General features: G+C 40.1%; 1 long non-coding RNA gene across 2 annotated transcripts; it reads right to left on the minus strand.

The window, feature by feature from the left end:
• Positions 1-7: 7 nt before the first annotated feature.
• On the minus strand, positions 8-15,995 carry LOC122162763. Of its 2 annotated transcripts, XR_006169688.1 has the most exons (8): positions 14,697-15,995; positions 13,330-13,453; positions 11,321-11,375; positions 6,708-6,920; positions 5,435-6,570; positions 4,352-4,482; positions 3,059-3,148; positions 8-217 (listed from the first exon to the last, which is right to left on the minus strand). It is a non-coding gene; the product is annotated as an uncharacterized LOC122162763 (long non-coding RNA). The 2 variants fall into 2 exon arrangements; XR_006169689.1 differs by lacking the exons at positions 11,321-11,375; positions 13,330-13,453; positions 14,697-15,995 and adding an exon at positions 9,910-9,938.
• Positions 15,996-17,133: the final 1,138 nt, after the last annotated feature.

Consider the following 17,133-nt stretch of genomic DNA (forward strand, 5'->3'; position numbering starts at 1 on the left):
ACCCCATATAAACCCAGCTTAATACAAAGGTGCATATTCCATTGCCTGCAAAATATTAAAATTTTCACTTACCTATAACATACAAATCTGATGCTTACATAAGCTCTGCGTATTTAAGGAATACATATTGAAATGTACATGCACATTTATAGTTCAAATGCATCATTTAAAGAGTTCCATGTCCCTTTCTGGAAGCCAAGACATTTCTTTTCAAGATCTGTAATGAATGAGATCCAGATACAGGGTTGTTTCACATCAAGTATCATCAGTGCCAAAAGTTTCATCCAGAGAAAAATTCCAAGAACAATTATGCTGATCTCAATATCAAAGACCTGGTTCTGCTGTATTCCAAGCAAAGAAGGCATCTATGAACGCATGGATAAATCACTTTAAAAGTACATGTCAGAGGATATTAAAGGCAGGCACATAAAATAATCTCTAGAATATTGCTAAATGAGTAATTTTTCAATCGTCTTTTCAGGGCCTAATATAATGTCACCATGATTTAATGCTAAAGGATTCTAATATGTTTACTTATTTAAACATGGAATTTAATCATCAGAGCTTGATCTCTCCAGATCATCTGGCTCTATAGCAAAATTTCACTGAAAAGCATTTTAAAATTCATCTGGGTTCATTCCTCTCACCATCTCCACCTACTTTGAATTACTCCCATACATCAAATCAACGCCAAAATTCTTGGCAGTGGAAGTTACACCACGCTAAGATCTGGCTCCAGGTACGAAGCTGTCAGGAGTGAAATGTCAGCACTTTCTCCAACAGCTCTTCTGAAGCACCTGGCTCAGGTTCTGCTGGTTTGCCCACCCTGCTCCCCTGCTGAGCTCCCCAAGCACCTACAGCCATTGGGGTTGAGGCCAAGCACGTCCAACATGCGGTACTACTGCTGGAGAGAGACAAGAAGTCAAGACTCATGGGTTTGGCTACTTGGCATCTATTCACTCATTGAAGCTCAAGTCCTTCATGAATGGAAGCTTTTATTGATCTCAGGACAAAACAAGAGAGGAGTCAGCAGCAGTGCTGGAAGCTGAGGATGCAGTGTGGCACCAACAAGGGCAGGCACCACGTGTAGCAGGAGGCTCTGCTGTCATTAATGTTCATTTGACAGAGAGTGAAGTTTAAACAGAATCCAGTAGCATATACCCAAACCTGAGTCTCTCATGTGCCCCTTGGTGAGGTTGCATACTCACTGTTGGCCTGGTGCTTACAGAGAACCGAGGGCCATGAATACAGGCAATGCAGGAGCTGGGCCAGGAATGCCTGTGGTTGATTCATGGATTTGAACAAATGCCAAGCATAGAGGCCACAGGGAAGCTGCAGCTCTGACCTCTGGGAGGAAGGGATGTGGTTGAAGGTGGAGCTGGCAGGCAACATCTGAAGCACTTGCAGCACCTGAAGTTCCCACAGTACTGAGAAACCTGGGTTGTCTCCGGGCTCTGTTTTAATCTGCAATTCATGGCAGTTGGCGAGACACTGAGCTGAATTCAGCTTACAGCCACAAGCAGAAAAGAATTTAATTCAGCCTTTGTTGAAACAACGGCTATTAGCCAGTGATGCTATCTGCTTCAAGAACAAAAACATTAAATAGAACTTGGATGATCTGTAATACATATGTCATAATTTAAATTATGAGCACGTAATTTGTGACAACAGGCTTCACCAAGGGAAGATTGGGCCTGACCAATCCAGTGGTCTTCTATGATGGAGTAACAGGATTGGTGGGCAAAGGGAAGGCAACTGATGTCATCCATCTGGAATTTTGCATGGTCTTCGACATGATCCCCCACCAAATCTTGGCTCTATGTGGGACAGATACGGATTTGAAGGAGGGACTTTTCGATGCATAAGGAATTGGTTGGAATATTGCAGTCAGAAGGTAGTGATCGATGGCTCTATCCAGGTGGAAGCCAGTGACAAGCAGTGTATCCAATGGATCTGTCTTGGGACCTTTAAGATCTTTATCAGTGACACAGATGATGGGATTGAGTGCACTCTCAGCAAGTTTGCTGATGACCTCAAGCAGAGTGGTGCAGTTGATGCAGCAGAAGGAGAGGATGCCATTCAGAGGAACCTTCATAAACCTAAAGGTGACCCCACATGAATCTAAAGAGGTTCAAGCAAAGTGCAAGGTTTTGCACACAGGTTGAGATAATCCCAGATATGTATACAAAATGGGAGAAGAACTGGAGAGTAGCCCTGCTGAGAAGGACCAAGGGATCTTAGTTGATGAAAAACTGAACATGAGCCAGCCGTGTGCACTTGCAGCCTGGAAGGCTGATTGTATCCCAGATTCCGTCAGAAGAGGAGAGGGAGGTGATTGCCCCCTTCTACTCTGCCCTCATGAGATTCATCTGGAGTATTACATCCTGATTTGGGGCCCCCAGCTCAGGAAAGATGTGGAGTTTTTGAAAAGGGTCCAGAGCAAGGCTACAAAGATGCTCAGAGGGCTGGAGCACCTCTCCTATACAGATAGGAGAGCTAGACTCTCAGATAGAAGATACAGATAGAAGGAGCTGGGACTGTTCAGCCTGAAGAAGGGAAGGCTGCAGGAAGACCTCATTGCAGCCTTACAATTTTTAAAGAGAGTTTATAAACAGGAGGGAAGTCAACTTTTTATGCTGGTAGATAGAGATAGGACAAGGGGGAATAGTTTTAAACTACAGGAAGGGAGATTTAGATTGGATGTTAGTGGGAAGTTCTTTACTGAGAGTGATGAGGTGCTTAACAGGCTGCCCATAGAGGTTGTGGATACCCCATCCCTGGAGATGTTCAAGGCCAGGTTGGACATTGCCCTGGGCAATCTGATCTAGTGTTGATCTAATGACTAGCAATCCTACCTGTGGCAGGGGGGTTGGAACTTCATGATCCTGAGGTCTCTTCCAACCCAAGCCATTCTATTCTATGAAATGGCTGGTAACAGCAGTTGAAAAAGACATTCCATGATTTCAATAGTGAGTACAATATAAAAATATTCTGCTTCTAAATGACAAGATAATTAAAAATTGCTTTATAACATCTTGCCACGTATAGCATAGCATACCTGGCTTTCACTCACACACTGCATGGATCCGGTTTGCTCCCTGGCAGCACACGGGCATCCCTCAGTTAGACATACAAGACAATCACAGTCCTGGAAAGAATTACAGCTGTCCTTAATCCAAAGGGAAAGAAGAGCCCTCTAAATGATACAGAAAATTAATCACCACGAGCAGCAGAACTGCTTTGACAGCAGAAAGCAACAGATCCCAATGAAGGCCCATCCTTTCTCCACCAGGTGTGTCAGACACCAAGCCAGGGCTCAACTCCCAGCAGCCCAGTCTACCCCAGCCCAGTCCCACAGTGCAGCCAACATCTTCCTTACTGGATGATCTGCTCCAGGTGTGGCATGGTGAGGTCTTACAGCTCATCTACCCAGTTGTACTGAGCTGGGCTGCTTACTGACTTCTTTTCTATTATTATTTTATTATTAATTCTATGAACATACATAGAATCTAACAAACATTCGATTATGGCTGCTTTCACCACAGATTTCACTGAGTTCGCTGCACTCAGGCTCACTCCTTTAACATTAGCCCCACTGAAATGGAAGAAGATACAGCACTACATCAAACTGCAGAGATCGTATTAGCAGCTGGGGGCTGTGCTAACTCCGGAAGCGACACCCCCAGAGAGAAGAGCTGATTCAAGGCAGAAACACCAGTTTGTGTGAGCAGGCCTGGGAGGTATAACTAGAGGTCAAACTGCAGAGAGTACTGACCTCACAACAACAAAAAAAAAACCACCATGTTATTCGATGTAACACAGAAGAGAATTTGATGCAGTCCTATAGCAAGTCTTAGAGACAAACCCAAGTGCTCTCCTAATAATGTGAGCACAAACTATTTACATTTTTCATTGCTTATGCAGCTGGTTTGGATCTCCAGCTGTATAGAACCGATCGAGCTCTGTATGCACATCTGGACTGTAAGAGTCATTTATAGAGGACAAAATTCTATTTTTTTCCTTCTAGGCTCCTCTTTTAGGTTCTTTGCATCACCATTATTAATAAAATACAAGATTTTCCACATGAAGTGAACATTTTGGAGATCTTGTACAGAGGGAGACGCTGAAAATCAGCAAGATGCATTGCAGATAAATGTAAGCAGTTCCTATACAATGCACATGGGCATACCAGTATTGACACAGCATAGGAATTGACTGATGAATACTTCCAGACCATCATATTTCCTCACTGCTATAACACCACTTTATCAGAGCTGAATTCAATCTTAGACATCTCAGTGATTCATGACAACATAACGGAGCCAGCTCTGTAATTTAACCAGCAAATTACCTCTTTCCAATCTGCAGGGGAAGTGATGCACAGTATACAAGAAAATAGGCAGCTCGTGGAGGAGATGCATTTATCTGATTCATGAGGAAAGACGTACAAACTCGGTAAGTTCTTGGTACAACAGGAATGAGCTGTAGGATTGAACACAAGAATATTTACTACTTTTTGAGATATTCCTCATTGTTGGAGCAGTTATTTGAACGTAATCATGGTGTTTGAAGTCTAGATGCAGTCCTGCTGCTACCATGGGATCAGTTTATAATTACTGGAGTCAATGAAAGGAGCAGCAAATTCTGTCAGTTTTCCCTGAAATGTCTCTGTATTCCCATTTGGCTCAAATTCAGGAAAAAAAACAAAACCAAACACTATTTGCCAGACAGCCTAGTTTGGAAGCTGTTAAAGTTGTCTGCGATGAAGACAGAAGAACAAAAATTGTACCTTCTTCCTTCCCAAAGGAAGCAAAGCTGTGCCCCCAAAGACACTTTTTCAGAGACACAGAGCAGTAAGACAAGGCATTTGTTTTCACCTGGGGAAGAGCAGCAGAGCTGCCTTTCTCTGGGCATCGATTCAGCTCTTAAAGTAGAACCTGAGCATATGGCAGCACTGTAAATAGTTAGGGCACAAAACAAATAAATAAATAGTATCTGATAGCATCTGAGATTAACTTAAGCCAGCAGGAGGAAAACCTCTGCAATTTGGCATTAAACATGTAATGATTAATTTCCCCAGTAACAATGAGGCAGTGTCCCCTAGTGGTTATAGCACTGGACAGAGCCATGAGCCCAGCAGGATGCTCCTTGTCACACAGATCCTCATGGCACAACCTCTGGCAGCTCCCTCTGCACGAGTTCCACAACATCACTACGGTGCCTCACACATGACTTAACAGGAACTAAACAGGCCCAAGATGCCCAAACATTAGGTCCCAGTTAACGTTTATTGATGTCCTATTAGCTACGTTTAGGACCTTTTAATATTTTTTAAGAAGCCATGAAGTCAAAAACAATCTCTGAACACTATCGTGAGTGCTTCTATGAGAACAGAACAGGCAGGGTATTGAAAAGAAAACTGATAGCCCTTTACCATATGGGACCACGTGGAGATGATGCTGGGAGGCCCACAATATGAAATATGCCACCTCTGCTTCCCAAGTTTCTCATGAAGAAACAGTACATCAGGTCACTGTGAAGACTCCTGAAATGGTCTTGAAACATGCATCCTAGAATAAGGGTCTAGGAGACTCAGCACATCACAGAGTCAAAAAATACTAAACATACTCTGACTCCAGAGGAAATAACCAGCTCATCTTACTACAGACTTACTATATTAATGACATCTTTAGACCAGAGTGGCAACAAAAGAAGAGTTTCTTGGTTCTTTATGCAAATCACATTGTTCCTTCAGTTGAAAATGATTCCTGAAATAACAACTTGCTAGACCACTTTTAGCAGCTTGCTCGAAAACACTGTACCAAAGCCAGGAAATGTCTGCTGTGAGATTTCAGCTATGCTGTCAGCCAGCTTTAGAGCAGAGAACAGGTGCACCACAAACCTCAAGTAAAGCTTTCTTTATTTTTACCTGGGAAAAGAAAATTAAAAATCACATTCCATAAAAAGATCAGCTTGAAGTGGGTCTTGTAAAAATTAGATGTGCTGAAACAAGCCGGTATCACAGAGTTCCCAATTAGTCTGGTTATAACAAGGTGACTAACACAGGGGTTTTGAAGATCTCCACAGTGTTTTGAATTACACCAAGAGCTTCCCAAAGAATTGTTAACTTGTGATTTAGCTTCGATTTAAATGTTCAGACTGGTTAATTAATAATGTAATTAATTACATATATATATAGCAGATACATACTCATAACTGAATTTGTCTAATCCAAAGCATGTAACATACAGTAAGATAAATGAAACATTCACTCTGAAACTGGGATGTATGGAAATAACTAACCAGATCTCTACTAAGAGAATGCCATCTAGCACTTGCAATAAATATTCTCAGCTCATTGCAGAGCTGGTGGATTTCCAAGCAATCATGATTGTGATACATTGAGACACGTTACCAGGGGAACTTGATGAAATGCTACAGTTGAGAGAAAATTTTTGACCTAGTGGGAGTCCTGGAATTTCTCAGAGCGTTGCATATTTCTCTCTATTTCAGCCAAAACCAGCAGGCCAGCCTTCAACATTTAATGTTTCTCCAGAGCACTAACAGCTTCTACAATGGAGACAGAAAGTTTAATCACATTTTAATTGAGCCAAATCAGATTTCCAAATTCAACACACATTCAATAGACATTTCTTCCAGTTAAAATACAAAACCACTAGGCCTTCTGCAACAAGCAAGTAACTTACCAAAGATAGACTGGAGGGTTAAAATATAACTGCATGCACGTGAAAAAGACATCTTTTAATAGAGCTACCAAAGGGGTAGTTGGTATACGTTCTCTTCAAGGCACAGGATTTTCCTCCGCAGGACTACACAACCCATCTGGGCAGCTGGGTTCCCCATGAGTGTATGGTAGCCACTGGTCATCTCTCCCCTTACCATGCTTTTTCGGACTCTTCCTGTGAAGACAGGTTGAATAAGAGACGGTAGTAGGGCTGCCACTGGGCCAGAGAGGCAATTTACTGGAAGCAAACCAGGCCACACAATTATGGTACCATAATGAGAAGTAGACCAAGAAGCAGCTTATGAAGAGATTTATACAGTAGCTCAAAGCTTGTTGAACTGCATACTTTTAAAAATATTACTGAAGAATGCTTATTTATAAATGCAATAAAGGTTTAAATTTCAATAACACACCTCATGTTTTTTTGCACATTTAAGAGACCTGCCACAAATCTGTTATGAAAGGATACTAATTCAAGACCACACGCCTCTGCCAGACTCCATCAAATAGAATTCTGACTATGCCACAACACATACAAGGACATTCTTGACTTTAATTGCAATGATCATCCCACTGGTGTATAACTTTGTGGAAGCAGGTTTTAAATTGTGTCACTGGAAATAGTACAACTGTACAACTGCTGCAACATCACATAATTACGTCTCCCAAACTCAAACTGAATTCCATTGTGCAATACCATAAGAGAAAGCTGCCAGAAGCCAGCCATGTTCATTCCAGACAGAGTCACAACAAGCATGAATCTTCTTTCAGCTCTCAAACAACTACTTCCATTTCTGAGGAAATCAGCACTGCAGATCCCACTCCTCGCAGTACACTAAGATTAAACCATCTTAGGCATCAGGTAGCTCAGTAACCTACAAATTCAGTTCACTTCTTCCCTACTAAGTTCTGACATCTAATGCAGTTTCAGAAAACCTTCCTGTTCTTAGGATTAAGTAGCAAAAAAATAAACGAGAGAGGCATAAAGGTAGCAATGATTATTATTGATGTTTAGCCACACGTAATTATTGCACCTAGTTATGTTTCAACACTATTTCCCAAGACACACAAAAGCCCTTCCTAGTTCTATCAGTTTTCAATCCTACACTTAGAACTCTAAGAAATACCCAGATGCAGCAAAGAGGTTTTTCTGTCCATGTTTCCCTACAATACACAATTGGAAGCTGTATGAAATACTGAAGAACATACATTGCAGAAAATGTGCTACCAAAGATCATATACCAAAACACAGTCTTACCAAAGCACTGCAATCCTATTATTACTATTATTGTTATTCAACAAACAACCATAGCTTTTCCAAGAAGCAGTAATGCTTACAACTGGTCTGACAGTGTAAATGACCGCAGAATCCCATCTCAAGTTCTGATTAACAGTTCTGTTTATTTTTTAGAGCAGTCTTCTCTAAAAAGAGGGAAAATGTAATCCTCTGATTAATGACTAATATAACCAAGTCCTTCTATTAGCAGGTTATTTTTAAGATACCTAAACTTTTGTCTTAGCTGCTACGAGAGAAATAAGAGGGTATTTATTTCCCTCCTCATATGACTAAAGGAAATTTATCATTTGGTTGAAACAAAGTACTGCTATTTCCTCTATGGAAATGGAAACACTAAATCATACATTTTTCTCACATACCATATTTTGAAAGGTCTGCATTCTTTCACGTTTCAGACTCAAATGTTCCCACAACTAAAGCTTGTTGTAGAAGCATTTGACTCTTAGAGCACTCCCACCTCCAGTAACCAATCAACCCCAAACACTCCCCAGTTTTACATGTAGTCTTGTTCATCCAAAGTAAATAACTTAGTCTGTTCACTGGAGATTTATTATTTTAATGTGCTCGTTTCATTGTTGGCCTTGGCAGAAATGTCCAAGTTCAGGAGGAAAGATAGTGAAAATTGACAAACTTTAAATCCCAGTGTTACAAAATTCTACTAGGTAACAAATGGGAAAGATAATTAGCCACAGCACAAGCCATCACACACTTAATTTGGAGCCCTACCCCTATCAGATATTGTCACAAAGGTGAAATCAAAGAGAAAGTGATGGCCATCATTTTCAACCACAGGTCCTGGAACTCGTAAGAAACAAGGAGAGCTCTTGAAATCTGGGGGAAAAAAAAAGTCTCTATTCTCTAAATTCTGTGGTTTGGTTACACATCAGTGATTTATGGCATAAGCTGGACCAGGGACTGCTGTGAAGGAAATCGCCTTGGTGACAAAATACAATCCTTGTTTGCAGTAAAAACTGGCTGAACAGTCATCACACAGTGCCAAATAATTATATGCACACACACACACCAATAGCAAAGATAAGTTCCTCTACAATTTGTATGCAATCAAAATTGAACCACTGTTTTGTCACTTCTGCTTAGGTTTGTGAAGGGGAAGCTTTGAGACATCTCCATAATTCATGAGAAAATAGTCAAATAAGTATAAATAAATTAAATATCTTTTAACACTGAAGTTTCATCTTGAAATTTGTATTTTATTAGGCATAAAAGGAGTTCTATTTAGATGGGCCAGAACAACTTCCCCCCCTCTAAGGATCATTGGCAAAGCAAATTGTTTCTACAATTTGTGGCCTCACTTTGGCTCCGTATGTTAGTTATTCATGGAAGAAAGCCTCTCTGGTCATCAGACTTCAACTTCTCAATCACTGCAACTCCCTACCTTTTCTGTCATTTTTGTGGTAGCCTTTATAACTGTCAGCTGGACACAAGTTAGCAACATGCCCTTACAACCCAGAAAGCCCACCATATCATCTTGAAAAGAAGCGTGGCCAGCAGAGCAAGGGAGATGGCACTCTGCTCTGCCTTGTGAGAGCTCACCTGGAATACTGTGTACAGACATAGAGTCCTCAGTACAGGAGAGACATAGATCTGTTGGAGTGCGGCCCCAGACAAGGACCACAAAAATGATTTAAGTGATGGAACACCTCCACTACTTGAACAGGCTGAAAAAGCTGGGGCTTTTTTAGAGCCTAGTAGGGAGACTGAGAGTAGCCTGTCAGACTCCAGACAGGGGCTATAAGAAAGAAGGGGGGGGACTCTTTAGCAGGGTCTACTGTGACAGGTCAAGGGGAAATGGTTTCAAACTAAAGGAAGAGAGATTTAGATTGGATATAAGGAAGAAAATTTTTACAGTAAGAGCAGTGAGGCACCGGCACAGGCTGCCCAGAAAGGTGGTGGTTGCCCCTTCCCTGGAGACGCTCAAACTCAGGATGGATGGGGCTCTGAGTTGTAGGTGTCCCTGTCCATTGCGGAGGAGTTGGTCCAGATGTCCTGTAAAGGTCTCTTCCAACTCAATTCTATGATTTCTTCCTGTAAGAAACAGACTCAATGCAATTCAGGAACCCAGTTTCAGTAGAGCAGAATGCTGCATACATTGCAACACACAGATATGTTCAAAGAAACTTTCACGTGCAGTATTCTGTCACCAAAAATAACCCAACTTCTGGTTGATGACAGAGACTGGATCCTCCTGTCTTCTGCTAAAGAATAGCTTGAAAATTACCCATATAGAGTGCAAAAGAGAAGCAAAGTATTTTCATAGAAGCAGTGGAAGTATCATTGTGAAAGCAGCATACATATTTTTCAGATGTACAGTTTTATTCTCAGTAGAATTCTTCCAGATAGTCAAAGGAAGAACTGAGCCAGCCCTTAATTTGCAAAATCTTTTCCACCTCCTTTTAAGTAGATGAACTGCAAAACAGCTACAGCAGATGAAGAAAGATGAAATGTAACCAGAACCACAAGTATCAGATACACCAGGAGTTCAGTTTGGTGAACCTGAGCTACTGCCAACAATAGAAGGGAAAAATGAAAAGCAATCAAAAAACCAGAACATTTCTAAGTATCAGTACAATCAACCTTAAGCCTAAAATAGCCTTTGCTAGCTACCATTTTCTGATGTCCTCTGGGACTTCTCCCTGCCTGTGCCTTAAAGCATGGCTTTTGCCTTCAGACAGCACAGATAACAGTTGCTGCTCAAGAGCGAGCAATGGCATTATTTTTCTCTCCACTGTGAACTCGCAAACTAAAATAAACCTATGAGTCTCTATATACTCTTTAAACCACTGCTAAAACTCAAAAAACAAACAAAAAAGCACACCAACATTTCCAAGTGCCCCCTATCAACCATACCATAGGTCACCAGCAGGATGCCATGCACCTCCAGAACACAGGCTTCTAAAATGCTGTGACCATACTAAGTAGACTGAAAGGTGTACATACATTTTGCTGTCCAGTGTGGAAGCAGATCCTATCAACTCACTACATCTCAAAGATGGTATTTTACTGAGATGCTGAATTTTCCATACTGTGGAAAATTTCAAGGTCTTTGAACATGCCTCAAAATGAAAACAAACTCAAAATATGAGAACTATACCTCTTCTCTGTGACCATTATTGATTTCAGCTCATCCACAGTATGGTAGTTTTATTTTTCCTCTCCTGACAGTACTTTAGTGATAAAAACTAAATCAAATCCAACCCTCCAAACGCTGCCCTTGTAGAAATGCACAATAAATCAGGCCCGACTTTCTAAGCACTGACCTTGCCACCGCTTCGTAGGTGTCCACATTTGAGCTGAAGTTGTCCTTGTCCTTATCTGGGAAAAGATAGTGTGAATTAAAGCTTTTTTTCCCCCCTACTTGTTCTTCTTTTCTTTTTCATCAAACAGTAACTATTACCCTTTGCCATCCCTCTCTCATTCCTTTTTCTTTGGTAAAATTGACCTCAATAACAAATCATTCAAATAGAATTACAACATATATAGTTATTTAAAACAATATTTAGTAAGGCTTAAGTAATGACTGCTTACCCCTAAGGAAGAATAAAAGGTTTGGTCTTGCCTGCATCCTGAAAATATTTCATTTCAGCAAATAATCTGAAGAAGCTTTGGAGTATGAAAGTGAGACAGCATATGTAACTCTGCAGTTGTGAACAACATAAAAGCAGCCACATTAAAACACAGGAATGCCTAATTTCTGTTGTAGCATTTGGAAAAATAAAAAATAAAAAAATCAGCCTTCCAGCTTTAACAGGAAAGGATATAAAAAAACAGATGGCAATTGTTTTGAATGCAGTTCATTGTATTCATTTGCTGACTCAGCTTTATTTCTCATTGTAGACCCATTACATCAAAAACCTCAGGTACTTACAAATAAGATAGAATTACTGCAACTACACAGTTCAGAACATAACCATTATAGCCTGTTAACCTTCAGACAGTCACATTTACTTTTCTGAGGTCAAAATAAGGTAAGCTTTTGGAGTTCTTAATATTGTTCTCAAGCATAAGCAGCCAGCTCTAAAAACATGTCTGCAGTTCATCAGCACTCCTGCTGCCACACTTCATGAAATTCTTTAATTCAATCAGCATGCTGGCATGGAAGGATACACTCTTGCCTTGCACATTCCTGCTTGTGTATGCTGTTCATTTGGGCAAACAGCATTTTTATGAGCAGAAAGAAAGCAACGTGCACATATTAAACAACAAGCTCCAAAGTGAAAAGGCTCACAATGATCATTTATGTTACCTCTTCCTCTGTAAACCAACAGTGTACACACAATGAGGCTTTTCTTTTTGCAAATCAAATAAAGTATCTTAATTGCTAATTCAGACAGTTCACTATTTCTTATAGTACTGTTACTATCTGAATGGTTATTAATAATCATAATGATTTTACTAATGCAGTGCACTGAGACTTTAACAGTAACATGAGAATGGAGCCTTACATTCCCTACACATACAAGCCTTATGAGGAGTAGCTGAAATAACCGGGATTATTCAGTCTGGAGAAGAGGAGGCTCAGGGAGATCTTATCGCTCTCTACAACTGCCTGACCTGAGGAGGTTGTGGTGAGGTGGGGATAGGCCTCTGCTCCTGGGTAACAGCATCAGGATGAGAGGGAATGGCCTGAAATTGTGCCAGGGGAGGTTAAGATTGGATATTAGGAAAAAATTCTTCTTAGAAATCTAGAGCGGCAGTGGAACAGGCTGCCAAGGGAAGTGATGGAGTCACCATCCCCGGAGGTGTTCAAAAAAGGACAGATGTCACAGGCACGGGTTGATGGCTGGGCCAGATGATCTTAATGGTCTTTCCAACCTTAATGATCTATTATTTAACAAGCTAAAACATTCAGAGTGATAGCAACACTCCTGGCAATCCTGTAAGAAAACACCTGTCTATAAATATTGTATAAAACCAGATCAACGCACAAAAAGCTATTGTCAATTGCAAGGCATTCTGACATAACAGTACTCAGTACTCATAACAGTATCAGACTCAACTTTGCAGCTGCCATTTCATTCTAATCATTATTTAAGATATCACAGATCTCAAATTTAATTGTCAATTTGCAGACTGCATGGAAGAGTGGGTCTTACACTTCTTGCCATGTAAAATTTAGCAGAAGTTCTGCTGTAACACTTCAGGAGATGCACTGTAACTTCATAGCCTTGTACATATCCTGTACACAAACATAGCATGCTGCAATTCCTACAGACTCCCAGCTTCTGTTTCCACCATCTAAAATAATTATTTGACTTTCAGTACTTACTGTTGCCAGTTGTGTTTGGAGGTATGCGATGAATCTCTACTCTGGCTTCACAACCTCATTAGAGGGTATCTGAGATGTGAGTACAGAAATCCAATCTGTGTTCGCAGAATTTTGCTCTCTGATCCTAACATGGTATGAATAATTTTAAGTACATTATTTAATTTAAAATGTAAGTACAAATCCTTTAAGGACTATTTTCTCTTAGTTCCACATTTCACGCTGCTAAAACAAAGTCGTACAGAAATTGCGTTCTGTTGTTTTTGCTTTTTAATTAACAAAAGGTGACTCTTAGAAATAATGGGAGAGATCAAGAAATTTCACCTCAAAATTAATCTCAGAGCCAGCATACCATGAAGTTTAAACAATTCCTCCAGAAAAAGTTAATTTCAATATTTCTGTTTGCAAGTCCCAGTAGTTTAAAGACTTCCACTGAAAGCATTTTAGGAAATGGTTACAAACCTGCTTTAAAACATGGATCGTAATAGGCAGTGTACTGTGTAACCTCCTAAGGCTACCTGAAAACTGACATTAAGATATTGCTGAGACAAGGATCACATGCCCAGTGTTCAGAGATGTTATCATCCAGCCGTCAGGCTGCAGCTGGTGCTGCTGAGCTATGCAGAGAAGTGCAGCCCCTCTTACAGAGCAGCTATCATCTCCTTGGGGTGCCTGAGCTGCAGCCCATGCTCAACTGCTCTGCTGGACTGCAGCTAATCCATGGCTTGTGCCCATCTGAGAATTCTTATGAAGGCTACAAAAAAAATAATCCACACTTTTTTTTATTTTTAAGAAAATATCATTTGAATCTCCCGATGTTCAAATAATGAAGTGTTCTGGAAGAAGGGAAAAGCAGGAATTAGGAATTTTAATACAGAATGTCACCCACTTTTTATTCCTACAAGCAATGAGCAGGGCTGCATTTGATACCATTCCTTCCTCTAAGCCCAAGCAGCATTATCATATCAACCTGAGAGTGATTATAGCAGTTGCATCATGTCACCTGCAGCTATTCCTTTTTCTCTCTGCTTTCCATTAATCTGTATTTCTCTGATTATCACAGGATGTAGTCTTGGCAAAGACTAACTCATCTAATCTACAGTGGTACTCCAAGTCCTTGAAATTGAGAACCATCAAGACACACTAGCTTCTGGAAGTACCATAAGAACATCTCCATTTACTTCTGATATTTGTCAATTTGTTTTGCTTTTCAAAGGAATCAAGTTAAAATGGAATCTTCTTTCAATTGCTGAACAAGCTATTATGAATGATTTCTATTCAAGAAGCAAACATCTCATTCTCTACCAAGCTACTTAACCCAAAACAGAAAGCGTTATCAACAGAAGTTGCTGTGCATCCATGCCACTTACTCAGGCACACATGCAGGGTATCTGTATACATCCATTGCTGAGAATCCATACAGTAAGTGACCAGCAGCTGCTGTAACTAAGAAACAAGACAATTAAGCTTAAACTCCACTTAGCCTTCATGTTTACCTCTGTAAAATAGTTAAATGTTCTTGGTTACAATTTTGATGGGTGGTAGTCTCAGGAAAGATTAGTAAAGAATGAAAACAGAAGCTCTGCAAGACATAAAAAAAAAAGTAAAATAAAATATGCTGATATCTGATAACAAACAAACAAAAAAATTGTACCCAATTCATACAAAAAGCAGCTCTCAATGTCACATCCTATGTAAAGAAAGCACACTGCAATTTTTTACTCAAGAAATTTTCAGTTTCCTTGTCTCCTCTCTTCAATTATCCTAAATCCTTTTTACTCTCTTCTGTACTTAAGTAAATACAAGGGCAAAAGCACAGACAAATGACAAGCTACATTTGGCTAGCAGGATTAATTGTAATTTTTCTTACGATGTCAAAACTGAAAGAAAGGAGACATCTTTTCTCTCTTACAAAGCACTGCATTTGTTACAACTCTTCTAAGGACTAACTTGAAGACACTGCATAGATAAGCAGCATCCTTCTATGCTGGCCTCAGATTTATTTCCCTCATTTTTATATAACTCAGACATGGATTTCCAAAATAAAGATAATCTGTTCCAGTCTCTGTTCCAGCCAAGCTCAAAGGAAGTTACATTCAACTGCAAAACACAGAAGTCTGGATCTGATTAATGAGATGCATAACTAGCTCTATATTTGACAACATAGTTTAATTACCTGCAACATTAGTTCTGGAGGGAGGAAAAGGGAAGGAAATACGTGCCACAGCCCATCACCCTGGTCCAACACAATACCACAGGACTGCTATAACAAGGTGTGCCTTACAGCACTGACACTTTCCTCAAAAATTTTGCATTGATTCCATCCCCAGCCAGAAGTTTGGTCTCAGATTTTGGGAGAAATGTCAGAACTGCAGTGAGCAAGCAAGCCAGAGCCACAGCCCCACCACAGTGACCTCCTACTCTATCTCATCAGTTCAGTTAATTTGTTTTATCAGCCCATTTTGAATTCAGAGCCACTCAAATACGCAAGATGTAGCATTTTTGCACATTTGAGATGCAGCAGTAAAGTAAGGCAGCAGTTTACTTTTTCCTAAGCATCATCTAAAGGTGGATACCATATTGCACTGATTTGGGAAATGAACAGAACCAGTCTCCTCTTTTCACTGCTGCAGTAAGCATAGGAGAGAATCCAACACGGTAATAAGACCAAAATGTTATCTCTTTGTGGAAGGAATTAATTCTGTTCCTCTTTGAAGTAAGAAAAAAAATAATTAGCAAAGTTGTCAACACAAAGTATAACAGAAAGCAAAAAAAGTAGATGAGCACTGGATGGGAAATCCAAGAAATTAAAAAAAAACCATCAGGGTCAAATTAAAACTAGAAGCCTGGGAATAACACCTATTTCAAACTCAAGATAAACACGAGTACCTATCAAGCAACTTTGGGCCTTCCTCTAGTTGGGACAGTCTAAATTCAAGGTAAATTCAAGATACAGAACCACTTGGGATTAGGCCTTCTGTTTCTGACATGCTCTGCATTTCAGAATCAACCAGGGATTATAAGATCATTTCCCATTGACTAGAGATAATAAATGAACTTCCTTCTTTTGCAGGGAGATGCAGTTTTCTGGAACACAGAATATTTTCAATTGTTCAGCAACTAGCAGAGTACACAGCACCAAGATCATAGAGCTGCAGCTCCCTGAAGTCCGCCAGCTCTAGCTTTTGGCAGAACAGTGTGAGCAAAGACCATTTCCAAGATTATCAACTTATTAACATCTGGATTTGTCAGAGCATTCTCCCCAAAGTGACTATGCTGTAGGACACAATTACGTAGCATAATTTGTGAAGTACAAGAAATGAGTCACTTCACAGCCCACCAGAAAAGTATGCAGACAGCACTCAAAAGAACTGTATGCGTAAGAGAGGGCTGAGATACTGGTGTGCAGCAGCAAGGAAAGGTCAGATTTCAGAACCATCAGGTTCTTCAAGCTGCAAGGGGTAGGGAATCTGTGTGTCCAAACAGCTATTATTCATTGTAAAATGTCCCTGCCCTGCACACAATAAACTGACTACCAATCCATAGCATTATTATAGCTGACAACAGCGTTTCTCAAATTCTTCCTTGTATTTATGACAGAAGTCTGGGACTTCAGAATCCAAGGTGTTAAAAAAAAAAAAAAAAAAAAAAAAAAAATCAGAAGTCCAAAAAAAATCACATTCAAGTTGAAAGAGATTGATATTACCATCTGTATCTAAAATGCAGTCATTGTGAGATATTAACACAATGCACAGTGCTTTTAACACCAATTTCTACACTGCATATAGACTGTAAAACACAGAGGTG

This window comes from Centrocercus urophasianus, unplaced genomic scaffold (genome assembly GCF_019232065.1).
Source record: "Centrocercus urophasianus isolate 14NV4802_14NV808 unplaced genomic scaffold, USGS_Curo_1.0 seq_22, whole genome shotgun sequence".
Classification (NCBI taxonomy): Eukaryota; Metazoa; Chordata; class Aves; order Galliformes; family Phasianidae; genus Centrocercus; species Centrocercus urophasianus.